Below are 13,944 nucleotides of genomic sequence, written 5' to 3'. Positions count from 1 at the left end.
CGGAAGGTTAACGGAATGGATTTCGGACATAGAAAGCTGCTGAAATTCTATTGCAGAAGCTGTTTCGCCAGAAAATTTCTGATGCGAGCAGTCGATTTTGGAAGCTCATATCTTGCAATCTATAAGGAATCTGAAAATTTGCAAAACATGAAAGTTATAGCCCCTGCATTCTAGTTTCCAAAAAGATAAACCCTTCATCATTTGGATATTTGTACAGAAAGTTATGGTCCATTGACTGAAGGCCGATAGTAGCTCATTTTTGCTTGAAAATCAGGCAAAGTCGCATTTCATACATGCGACTCGCATCGGCAGAATGCCTAAAAACGGGAGTCAGCCATTTTTTACTCATTTTGGAGTTTTGAGTCTCGAATTTGGGCGATTTTTGGAACTTTTGGAAGAGGGTTTTCACCTAGCACTTTGAGGTAAGTAATTTCTACACAACATGAGTTTAATACATAGATTATGGATAGATTAACATGTAAAAATTGGTGAAATCAAGGGTTTAGATGAAAATCTAGGTTTTGTAAAAAAATGAGATTTGTGACGACCTGACCGGTCGTCTTGAGAATTAACGTCCCAATCCCCTATTAACTGCTTTCCCCGAGTCTATTTCTGCTATTTTTATTCGTCGAGACGTTCGGTTTTAAGTTTCGGAAAGTTTTGGGACACTTAGTCTCTAAATGAGAGCTTAAATGTTGGAAAGTTGATCGTAGTCGGAACAGTGTGAAGACGGCCTCGGAATGGAAATCTGATGGTTCCGTTAGCTCCGTTGGTGATTTCGGGCTTAGGGGCGTGTTCGGATTATGTTTTGGAGGTCCGTAGCTAATTTAGGCTTGAAATGCCGAAAGTTGAATTTTTGAAGTTTCCGGTTCGATAGTGAGATTTTGATCCGACGGTCGGAATGGAATTCCGAAAGTTGGAGTAGCTCCATAGTGTAGAATGTGACGTGTGTGCAAAATTTCAGGTCATTCGGGCGAGGTTTGATAGACTTTTTGATCGAAAGCGTGTTTTTAGATTTTTAGGAATTCTTAGGCTTGAATCCGATGAAAAATAGGTGTTTTGATGTTGTTTTGAGCGTTCCGAAGGTTGGAACAAGTTTGAATGATGTTTTAGGATTGGTTGGCAGGTTTGGTTGAGGTCCCGGGGGCCTCGGGTGTGTTTCGGATGCTCAACGGATCATTTTTGGACTTAGAGAATTGCAAAAAATGTTGCAGCAGTCAATTCTGGTTTCCTTCTTCGCGTTCGCGAGTGGGATCTCGCGTTCGCGAAGGGGAGCTGGGGCTGGTGAGGAATTAACGCTTCGCGTTAGCGAAGGAGCTTCCGCATTCGCGAGGCTGCGGGACCGTGTGCCTACACGTTCGCGAATGAAGTCTCGCGTTCGCGTAGGAGAAGAGAAATGATCATCGCGTTCGCGGCTCAGGCATCGCGTTCGCGAAGAGGGAGACTGACTAGTGGACTTTAGTGCATCGCGTTTGTGAAGAAGGAAATACCTAGGCAGCATATAAAATTTCAAAATCGAGGGTTTAGCCATTTTTATCAAAACTTAAGTTTGGGAGCTCGAATTTGACCGAGATTTTGAGGGATTTTCAGAGATATCGATTGGGTAACGATTCTTAACTCCTTTTTGCTTGTAACCCATTAATCCAAACATGAATTCATCATTAAATTTCGGAATTTGTATGAAAATTTGGGAAAAGTTCTTAGACCAAAAATTTGAGTTTTGATTGGGGATTTGACATCGGATTTGGATAATTTTGGTATGGTTAGACTCGTGAGAGTATGAGGATTCTGAAAATGTAAATTTTACTCGATTCCGAGACATGGGCCTAAGGGGCGTTTTGGTCATTTTACCTAATTTCGCGTATTAGCTTAGAATTTAATTGTAGAGTTACTTGAAGTGTTATTTACATTATGCAATTGAATTGAATAGATTTGGACCATTTGGAGTCGAGTACTCGTGGCAAGAGCGTGGTTTCGGGTTGATTTGAGCTGGTTCGAGGTAACTGGCTTGCCTAACCTTGTACGGGGGACCTTCCCCATTATGCAATCGAATTGAATAGATTTGGACCATTTGGAGTCGAGTACTCGTGGCAAGAGCGTGGTTTCGGGTTGATTTGAGCTGGTTCGAGGTAAGTGGCTTGCCTAACCTTGTACGGGGGACCTTCCCCTTAGGATATGATATATTTGATAATTGAAATGCTTTGTACGCGAGGTGACGAGTGCGCACTTGAGCTAATTGTTGAAAATCTGATTTTTTTTTTTTCCTTAAGTATTTCAATTGAGTTCTTTTTCCTATTTTATTCTACTTGCGAATTTAGCATGTTGCTAGTTTAGGAAAGCATGTTTAGTTGACTTAATTGCCTATTTGCTTAAACTGCCTTAATTGCATTACGTGAAGCATGTTAGGCTAGAATTAACTATTTACTTGGTACGAAATTTAGCTTAATTGGGTATTCTTGTGTTGCTGCTGTGTGTTTTTACTTTGGGACTGCCGGAAGGCATCCCAGGAGATCCCCTGCATGTATTTATGATCTGAACTAAGGTGTGGGATACCAAGAGATCCCTGGCACGTATATTGAGGATACCAAGAGATCCTCGGGATACCAAGAGATCCCTAGCATATATTGAGGATACCAAGAGATCCTCGGGATACCAAGAGATCCCCGGTTATCATCCTTGTTATGAGTGGTACTTCTTGTGGTTTGCCTTTATCTCTGTTTTCCGTTATTGTAATCCTTATTATCTTGTATATCTTATCATGTCATCTTTATATTTATTAAATCTCAGTAGGGCCCTGACCTTCCTCGTCACTACCCGACCGAGGTTAGGCTTGGCACTTACTGAGTACTGTTGTGGTGTACTTATGCCCTTTCTACGCATGTTTTTCATGTGCATATCTAGGTACCTCTGCTCAGACTCACTATCCTTGAGGCGAGGCGCTCTGTAGAGACTTCGAGGTATATCTGCCGCGTCCGCAGACCGAGGAGTCCCTCTCTATCTTACTGTAATAGTGTAGCCCTTCAGTATTCCCCTTTATTAGACATTTCTGGAGTTAGAGCTTCTTATGTATCTCTTAGCTTGTGATTTGTGGGTTTTCGGGTCTTGGATTTAGTTATTGTTTTGAGATTTAAATATGGAGTATGTCGAGCGGCTTAGTTAAATATTGTTATTACCTTATTTCTGTTTTAAATTATTTTACTTCGGCAAATTTGGTTTTTCTTCCACAATTTAGGCTTACCTAGTCGTAGAGACTAGGTGTCGTCACGATGAACAGAGGGCGAACCGGGGTCGTGACAAGATTTAACCACGAAAATGGATATGGAATTTGGTAAAAATCACATATTTGACTTCATAAGGTTATGGGTAACAACTTTCTTCTAAAATTTCCGGAATTCAGGCACGTGGGCCCGGGGGTGAATTTTAGGAATCTTACATTTAGGGTTGGGTAATCACCTTAATAGTTGGAATATGAATTTTTGAACATGTATTGATTAGTTTATACACTATTTCAATAGTTTTGGATTGTTCGGCACTGAATTGAGGGTTTGAGCATAATCTTGGACCGGAAAGTGGGCTTCGGAGCGAGGTGAGTCTCCTTTCTAACCTTGTAGGAGGGAATTGTCCCCATAGGTAAATTAATTGGATATGTGCTCTTATTTGTGGGGGCTACGTACGCACAAGGTGACGAGAGTCCATGCGTAGTTACTATTATGCATAAGTCTGGGTAGTCTAGGACCTAAAAGCATGCTCTACTTGTAATATTTGGAATCTTGTTGTCAATTTAAAATGCTTAAATCATATTAAATTGGTAAAGGAATTAAAACATAATTTTCTTGACCGTTAAAAAGAATTGCTATTTCTTTGGGTAATTGTTTTTCCCTGATGAAGTCTTGATTGACTGTTTGAATGCGTGTTTCTATGTGTACCTGCATCGCATGTATGATTCGCGAGTGGGGTGATTGTTTATTTATATTTGACCGCGTCGCATGTATGATTCGCGAGCGGGGTAATAGATGCATTTATGGTTCGCGTCATTCGACCCTCTGGCAGTGCATAGTTTAAATATTTGTTGGATCGGGTTGTACGACCTCGACATGATTTGCGCGTGCTTGTATTGCTTGCCTTGAAATTCATAGATGTTGATATTTGTTTCTCCCTGGCCTGAGATAAATGTATAAATGATGAAAATGAATTTGGGAATTTCCTATAAACGAAAGAATTGTTTACTTGCCTCATGCTATTTGAGTTACTGTCATTTTTATGAAAATCCTCGATTTATTAAATTATTGGTATATTATCATTGGACCACTAGTAAGTGTCGAAGTCGACCTCTCGTCTCTACTTCTTCGAGATTAGATGGGATACTTACTGAGTACACGTTGTTTTTGTACTCATGCTACACTTGTTGTGCATTTTTGTTACACATGCACATGTACCTCTAACGAACTAATGGGCATAGCGGTATGGATGATACGGAGACTTAAGCGAGCTGCATCTCTCGAGGTGACCCGCAGCCAGCATAGTCTCTTTCAGTGTATTGTATTTACTTCTTGTCCAAATCTGTATTCCAGACAGTTATTGTACTTCATTTGATTTCTTAGTGATTGCTCATGCACTTGTGACTCTGGGTTCTGGGATGATTATGGGATATTTAATATTAAAAGTTGTAAATATTTTATTTATTCAGTGATGATTACCTTTTACTAGTTAAATTAAAGGAAATTATGGTTCCTAAAATATTAAAATGAGGGTTTAATTAATTACTCAATGTTGGCTTGCCTGACCGAGGTGACCGGCGCCATCACGGTCTTTGATGGATTTTGGGTCGTGACACTCTCGGTATAATTTAGTCTGTCATAACAGGTTATTTGCCGTTTATTTTATGTTATAAAATCAATGCTATTAAATAAAATTACTTACAATTACCTTTTGATAACTTAATGGTGTAAATATCTTTTACACAGTCAATCCATAGAACTTAAATTCTAATTGTAAACCGAGTTTAAGTTATATATACATCAATGTAAGAAATTTTTACATTATCAGATTATTTTTACATGTTGTGGTAGACAACCTGCTTTAGTTTTAAGAATACAAATCTCACATTTTAAAGATGCTTATATATATGTGTGTAGATATTCTTTGGATGGCCGTATAAACTCTTTTAAACTAAACTACTGGTTTTGGGTTTAGAACCAAACCTAAACCCAACTCTAGTTTGTTCTCCCAGCATCCTACCTAAATGACAATAACAACTGTTGAACTGCTCATTCCATGCATTCCCCAACTAACTCCATAGAAAAGCTAACTAGACCAATATCTCTGCTTTTGACTCCGACATTCAACAAATAATTAGTTGATTAACAGATGATCCAAACAATAGAAGAGAAATAACTAAGTGTTTGAAGAAGACACCAACCGAAACAGGGTCTTCATCACTCCATCGTCCAGAAATGATAATCGAGACTGTAGGTGCAACGAAGGTGTAAGACCCTCCCATCACAGCAGGCAGTCTGGTCCCAAAGAGAGACTGCAACAAGGTGTTCAGACCAGCAACAAATAGCAATGTCTGAATAACTTTGGCTTTCTCCTCCTGCAAATTAACGAGCAGGTATTCTTTCATTAAAAACCTGTAACACTACTTGAGTTCAAGTGAAATTCGTATCTTAAGTCGTTAAGTAGTTCAATGTGTCTGGAAGCCTCACATTTCCACCTCCCATTTGTGGAACCAGAGTTGTAGGGATGATAACTGTTGTACCAAGCATAACAAGATAATGTTGAAAACCGTGCAGAATAGCCTCAGCTGCATTCCAGCAATTAGACAAAATCAGAGAAGCGTTCCACAGCATTCTTGTTCAACAGCAGTAACAGGAAAACAAGAAAATACTTTACAGAGTAAATACTATGTCAGCCACCAAATAATACACCCTCCCCATCCCAATTTATCTGTCACTTCTGATTAATTAATTAGACTAATTTTTGAAGTTAAATTGAATTAGATCAACTCAATATTTTAAAATTAAAATTTAGATATTCAAAACTATAAGAAAGTTCTATAAGTTGCAATTTTTCTCATGTCAATATTTTTAAAATGTTGGTCAAAGTTTACACAGTTTAAATCTCGAGAAGCGAAAAATGACACGGGACGGAGGAAAAAATTGTGTATACAGTCAGCTCTCTTGTTTATACTAGAGATCTCTAAGCTGTTTTGAAAGTGAAGCTGAATGGGATAAGGAATTGTGGATGATAGCGGAGACCTAATTTGGTTCAATGTGAATATCCTGGCCTGCACGTTACTTCATGTATAGGACCAGATTGTAGGAGTCTCTTAGTCTATGAGTTGTACTTGTATACGCTCCTTGGGTTGTATTATATAACCCAAGGTAGGGACGTGAATGTAGAACATACAGAAAAACAATAGATGTTCTGTGAGCCTCAGCTGCTCTTGCTTATGAAATTTTAAACCAAAGTTGTAGACCCTGAAGTATTCGTACGCACCACAAACATGACTTTTGCTAAAACATCCAATCTGTCTCTCACCCTCTTTTTTTAAAAATAAAATTTATGCCTTTAGGAAGCACGATCCTTCTATTGATCACCGAAAAATGACATCAGAAACAGAGGCGTGCATCAACGTCCTCTGTTAAGAAAGTTCCTAGTAGCTACAAACAAAACCATATTATAAAATTACAGACTATTCTAAGTTGCATATTGGCATTCTCTAGACTATGTACATATTCATAGGGTCATATATAAGGTTGGTTCCCAGTATATTTGCCCCAGTTATCCAGCAAAATGTTACCAGCAATTACCACCTAACAAACCAAAAATAGCTTGATACGAGCATGTTTCTCCTTTGCTTATGCCTTATTGATGCCATTTGGGCCTTGTTCAGAAGATAAGAACCAGCTGCATGTTTAGGAAGCTCCCTTAATGAAAAGAAAAAAGAGTTATATTCCTTAATGCCCCATTTAGCAAGAGCATCTGCAACTTGGTTAGCCTCCTGATAGCAATGTTGGATTTTACTATTAACATGTTGGAGAAGTTGCCTAATGTTCAAAATGATGTCCTGCATATGCCAAGCCACCTTCGTATTCCCTTTAATCATATCGATCACCACCATCAGTGTTGATCTTTATTCAGTTGTTTTGATAGCCTTGTGAGATGCACCTCTTCGCTCCTAGCCAAGCTTCCTTAGCCTCTGCTATATTGCTGCTGCCCCTTCCTAAAGTATTTGCAAACGCCATGATCAAACTACCATCAGAATCTCTACCTATTAGCCTCCTGATAGCAATGTTGGATTTTACTATTAACATGTTGGAGAAGTTGCCTAATGTTCAAAATGATGTCCTGCATATGCCAAGCCACTTTCGTATTCCCTTTAATCATATCGATCACCACCATCAGTGTTGATCTTTATTCAGTTGTTTTGATAGCCTTGTGAGATGCACCTCTTCGCTCCTAGCCAAGCTTCCTTAGCCTCTGCTATATTGCTGCTGCCCCTTCCTAAAGTATTTGCAAACGCCATGATCAAACTACCATCAGAATCTCTACCTATACCTCCAGCCCCCCTGATCCCTTCCCTATTCCAACTACCATCAGTGTTGATCTTTATTCAGTTGGATAGAGGTCTCGTCCATTTGACAACTACACATTAAATCTTATGAGAAAGAGAGAGGACTTGATCACATATACCAAACCAGTGCCATGGTCACTGTTGATGGTTTGATATGGCCCATCTTAGATGATACAAAATTTGATACTTTAGTCTAGCCCCGGAAGTCTTCATACCTTGGGCCACACCTTGTGTAACGACCCGGCCGGTCATTTTGAGAATTGTACCCCTGTTTCCGCATTTTCTGCTCCTTTTGTGCTCTATTATATGACTTACCGGGTTGGTTGGTTTGGGTTCGGAGAGATTTCAAAGTGAATTGAGACACTTAATCTCTTAATTGAAAACTTAAGTTGGAAAAGTTGACCGGATATTGACTTGTATGTAAACGACCTCAGATTTGAGCTTTGATGGTTCCGTTAGCTCCGTTAGTTGATTTTGGACTAAAGAACTTGTCCGGATTGTGATTTGGAGGTCCGTTGTAGAATTAGGCTTGAAATGGCGAAACTTGAAATTTTGGAAAGTTTGAACGAGGGTTGGACTTTTTATATCGGGCTCGGATTGGAATTCCGGAACTTAGAGTAGGTTCATGGGGTCATTTGTGACTTGTGTGTAAAATTTGAGGTCAATCGGACGTGATTTGATGAGTTTCGACATCGTTTGTAGAATTTGGAAATTTCAAAGTTCATTAGGCTTCAACTCGTGTGCAATTCGTGTTTTTAATGTTATTTGAGGTGGTTTAAGGATTCGACTAAGTTCGTATGATGTTTTAAGACTCGTTGGTATGTTTGGTTGAGGTCCAGGGGGCCTTGGGTTATTTTCAGGTGATTAACGTATCAAGTTTTGAAGTTGATAAGTTGCTGAAGAAATTCCACTGTTGGTGTAATCGCACCTACGAAGTGGGCACCGTAGGTCCGAGACCGCAGAAGCAGGAAGGAAGCCGTAGAAGCGGGCAAGGAAGAGAGGAGCTGGAGTTGCAGGTGTGAAGGTTCTCCCGCACCTGCGAGCCGTAGATGCGGCGAAAAAGGCGCAGAAGCGGAGTTGAAGGAATGAATGGGTGAAGGATGTTTCCGCAGAAGGAGATGGTGGACCGCAGAAGTGCCTACGCAAGTTCAAGGCCTAGACCGCAGGTGCGAGCCCAGATAGGTTAAGTGACTTCCGCAGGTGTGGAGCTTTCACCGCAGAAGCGGATTTTTGGACCGCAGGTGCGGTTTAACTGGGCAGAACATATAAATGCTAGGTTTCGCGATTTTGGCTTCATTTTAACATTTGGGACTCGGAATTGGGCGATTTTTTAGAGAGATTTCGAAGGGGGTTTTGAGGTAAGTCACTTGTGGTTAGATTTCTTCAATAATTATGTTTCTCCATTGATTTTCCCACCTAGTTTAAGTGTTTTTGAGGAGTAATTTGGGGATTTGAGGCATAATTTGGGGATTTGAGGCTAGGGAATTAGTGAGTTGATTTTGGGGATTTGAGTGTCGATTTGGTGCCGGATTTTGATAAATTTCATATGGTGACTCGTGAGTGAATGGGCTTTCAGATTTTGTGACTTTTGTTGGATTTTGAGATGTGGGTCGGGGACCGGTTTTTGGCCAATTTCGGATTTTGGCTTATAATTTCGTATTTTTCTTGTGGAATTGATTTCTTTAGCCCGTATTGATTGTAATGTATTGCTTGTGGCTAGATTCGGACCCATATGCACAAATAATTTTCTTTTGGATTTATCCACCCGCTAGCCCACTGGCTACTACCACATAGTATTGTTCAACCCTAAGCACAGATGATAAGTGTTGTATCGGATATTCGAACCTGAACCACCCCAAATTTTTGCCCATAGGCCTCAACCACCTAGGTGAAAAAAACATCAACAATGCAGAAACAGTCTCGCTCAAAGAAACTAAACGGTCCCGTGAAACCCAAAACAGGAACATATAAAATCAAAGGAATGTAGACTTACGCCATGGGGGGTGATTACAAATGCAGTAGGAAACATTGGGAAGCTGAATCTTTGGTGGATGTGGCACTGGGTCACTTGCAATTGGTGCTGAAGCTACTCTTCCATGTCCTGCCATTTCTTTCTTTCTCCACTATTTTGACTAAAAGTAGTGCAAACCCCAAATCCCTTCAGAAACTAAGGAGAAAATATGTTAGGAAATTCAAAGAATCAAGAGAAAAGAATGTCAAAGAACCAATAAAGCAAGACTTATAAAGAAAAGGCTCAAAGTTTAGCACACAGAAAACTAGGTCACCCACAAAGGAACAATACTATTATAAATATATTATATTATGTCATTTGGTACTCCGTTGTAAATAAGCTTCTCGAAGAAACTTATCCATATGTGACTTCACCGTAAATATGTTTATCTATTTAGTACTATATTGGAAATAAGCTTCCTCAAGAAGCTTATCACTTCGGTACCCGGCTATGGATAAATATTATTCCAGTAGAAGTTTATCCATATCGGATATAATAAGCTTATCTTTTCAGTACCCAGTTATGGATAAATATTACCCCGGTAGAAGATTATCCATACCGGGTATAATAAGCTTATTCATTCAATACTACGTTATGGATAAATATTGCTCTCAGTAGAAGATTATCCATATCTGGTACAGCAGCAGCTTACACAGCAGCTTGTAGCAGCTTGTAGTAGCAGCTTACACAACAGCTTGTAGTAGCAGCTTACAGAGCAGCTTCTTTTTTTCTATAAATAGAAGAGATTTCAGTTCATTATGTACATCAGTTTGAGTTCGAATAATATATCAGTTTCTCTCTATACTTGTCTTTATTTTACAGTCTTTATTTTATAACACGTTATCAGCACGAAGCTCTACCATCTCGAGCAAATATTTTGAAAGTATCTGAGGTAAGAACTTTCTTTTCCTAAATAATGTCAAATCTTTCTAAACTTGAATTTGTAGCCCTGGATATATCAGGCAAAAGCTACATGTCTTGGGTGCTTGATGCTGAAATTCATCTTGATGCGATGGGTCTGGCAGACACCATCATGGATAATAATCAGGCATCGAACCAAGACCGTTCCAAAGCAATGATATTCCTACGCCATCACCTTGATGAGGGCCTGAAAATGGAATATCTCACTATTAAAGATCCAGTCATACTGTGGAATAATTTGAAAGATAGATATGACCACCTGAAGATGGTCGTTCTTCCACAGGCACGTTATGATTGGACTCATCTAAGGCTACAAGATTTTAAATCTATCAGTGAGTATAATTCTGCTATGTTCAGAATTATTTCCCAATTAAAATTATGTGGTGATAATATTACTGATCATGATATGTTGGAGAAAACTTTCACCACTTTTCATGCCTCGAATATGCTCCTGCAGCAGCAATATCGAGAGATGGGATTTAAAAAGTATTCTGAACTTATCTCACATCTTCTTATAGCAGAGCAACATAATGGGCTATTAATGAAAAATCATGAAAGTCGACCTATTGGTTCTTGTCCATTCCCTGAAGTGAATGAGACGAACTTCCACCAAGCTAAACGTGGAAGAGGTCGTGGCCCCAGTCGTGGTCATGGCCGTGGTCGGGGAAGAAACCCCAATCATGGTAATAATAATGCACCAAAGAAGCCTCCTCACCACCAGCAGTGGAAAAGGAAGGAACAAAAGCATGAAGCGGTGCAAGCGCCAAATGCAGAAAATGCATGCTATAGATGTGGAGGAAAAGGGCACTGGTCACGTACTTGTCGTACGCCAAAGCACCTGGTTGAGCTTTATCAAGCCTCCCTGAAGAAGACAGAGAAAAATGCTGAAGCAAATTTTATTTCTGAAGATAATTTAGACTTCATGCATTTGGATGTAGCTGATTACTTTGCACTCCCAGAAGGAGAAACAAGTCATGTAATCGGTAGTGAATCTGTAGAAATGTAAATATTTTAATTTTTGTTGTTTGTAATAGATAGTATGGTTATGTAATTGTTGTACATAAATAAAAGTTATGCTTTGATAATGATGTTTACTATAATATATTTTATTTATGTTATTTTGAAGAATATGGATAACCCTCAAATTATGTTTGGATCAAAGACAAATCATGAAGATATTTGTGTTATTGATAGTGGAACAACTCATGCCATATTCAACGATCAGAAATACTTTTCTTATTTGCATAAGGAAAAAGCAAATGTTTCAACAATTTCTGGTAATATAAGTTTGATTGAAGGCTCCGGAAGAGCCATAATATTTCTGTCTAAGGGAACAAAACTTATTATAGACAATGCATTGTTCTCCTCCAAGTCCCGAAGAAACTTGTTGAGTTTTATAGATATCCACCGAAATGGGTATCATGTTGAGACAATAGATGAAATGAACAGGGAATATCTTTGTATTACAAAGAATATTTCTGGCCAGAAATGCATTGTAGAAAAGTTACCAACTTTATCTTCTGGCTTATACTATTCAAAAATTAGTACAATTGAAGCACACTCTATCGTAAACCAGAAGTTTACGGATTCAAATACTTTTGTGCTTTGGCATGGCCGTTTGGGCCATCCCGGATCAATAATGATGAGACGAATTACTGAAAATTCGAGTGGGCATCCATTAAAGAACCTGAAGATTCTTACAAATGACGAATTTTCTTGTGATGCTTGTTATCAAGGAAAAATGATCACTAGACCATCACCAATGAAGGTTGATATTGAATCCCCTGCCTTTTTAGAGCGTATACATGGGGATATATGTGGACCTATTCACCCACCAAGTGGGTTGTTTAGATATTTTATGGTCCTAATAGATGCATCTTCAAGATGGTCTCATGTGTGTCTACTATCATCTCGCAACCTGGCGTTTGCAAAGCTATTAGCCCAAATAATTCGATTAAGGGCACAATTCCCAGATTATCCTATAAAGGCTATTCGCCTTGATAATGCTGGAGAATTCTCATCTCAAGCTTTTGATGATTATTGTCTATCCGTTGGGATAAAAGTTGAACATCCTGTAGCTTATGTTCATACTCAAAATGGCCTTGCAGAGTCATTTATTAAACGTTTGCAATTGATAGCAAGACCACTACTTATTAAAACAAAATTGTCCACTACTGTTTGGGGCCATGCTATCTTGCATGCAGCATCACTTATCCGTCTCAGACCGACACATTATAATAAATATTCTCCGTCACAATTAGTTTTTGGTCATGAACCAAATATTGCCCATCTACGAATTTTCGGATGTGCTGTATATGTGCCAGTAGCACCACCACAACGTAGTAAGATGGGACCACAGAGAAGGATAGGAATATATGTTGGGTTTGAATCACCCTCTATTATTCGCTATCTTGAACCATTGACAGGAGATTTATTTACTGCTCGATTTGCAGATTGTCGGTTTGATGAAACAAATTTCCCACAATTAGGGGGAGAGAAAAAGGAAATCAAAAGAGAAATTGTGTGGAAAGTTTCATCATTATCTCACTTTGATCCCCGTACCCCTATATGTAATCAGGAGGTCCAGAAGATCATCCATTTACAGAATATAGCAAATCAAATGCCAGACGCATTTACTGATTTGAAAAGGATAACTAAGTCACATATCCCAGCAGAGAATGTGCCTATCCGAATTGATGTCCCAATGGGACCATCTACTAGCATGAGAGCTAGTGAACCTAAAGCACGCCTGAAGCGTGGTAGGCCTTTGGGTTCTAAGGATCGAAATCCTCGAAAAAGAAAATCGACAAATGATCCAAACGATACTATGAAGGAATCTCCTGAAGAGACCCAAAATTTGATTAGTTCTGAGATTCCTGAAGAAATCAATGAACCCGAAGCTCATGTGAGTGAGGAACTTTTAATAAGTTCGAACGGTGATGGGATTAATTTAAATCGATTTGAAATAGTGGTGGATAATATTTTTGCATATAATGTTGCACTTAATATTATGCAAGATAGTGAGGATCTTGAACCTCGATCTGTCGAAGAATGTCGACAAAGATCTGATTGGCCAAAATGGCAAGAGGCAATTCAATCGGAATTGAAGTCACTTGCTAAAAGAGAGGTCTTTGGACCAGTAGTCCAAACACCTGCTGGTATAAAACCAGTTGGTCATAAATGGGTTTTTGTGCGAAAAAGGAATGATAAAAATGAAGTTGAAAGATACAAAGCTCGCCTTGTTGCACAAGGATTCTCACAACGACCTGGAGTCGATTTTGATGAAACATATTCACCTGTTATGGATGCCATAACATTTCGATATCTCATCAGTTTAGCACTACATGAAAAGCTTGAAATACATCTAATGGATGTAGTTACAGCTTATCTGTACGGTTCACTTGATAATGAAATTTATATGAAAATTCCTGAAGGA

The 13,944-nt window shown here is 39.0% G+C and overlaps 1 pseudogene; it reads right to left on the bottom strand.

Moving 5' to 3' along the window:
• The window catches only part of LOC104235981 (nucleobase-ascorbate transporter 6-like), a 33,148-nt pseudogene extending 23,298 nt beyond the window's left edge, over positions 1-9,850 (bottom strand).
• Between the last annotated feature and the right edge of the window lie 4,094 nt (positions 9,851-13,944).

This window comes from Nicotiana sylvestris, chromosome 11 (genome assembly GCF_000393655.2).
Source record: "Nicotiana sylvestris chromosome 11, ASM39365v2, whole genome shotgun sequence".
In the NCBI taxonomy this organism is placed as follows: domain Eukaryota; kingdom Viridiplantae; phylum Streptophyta; class Magnoliopsida; order Solanales; family Solanaceae; genus Nicotiana; species Nicotiana sylvestris.
This window is presented reverse-complemented; position numbering and strand designations above follow the sequence as displayed.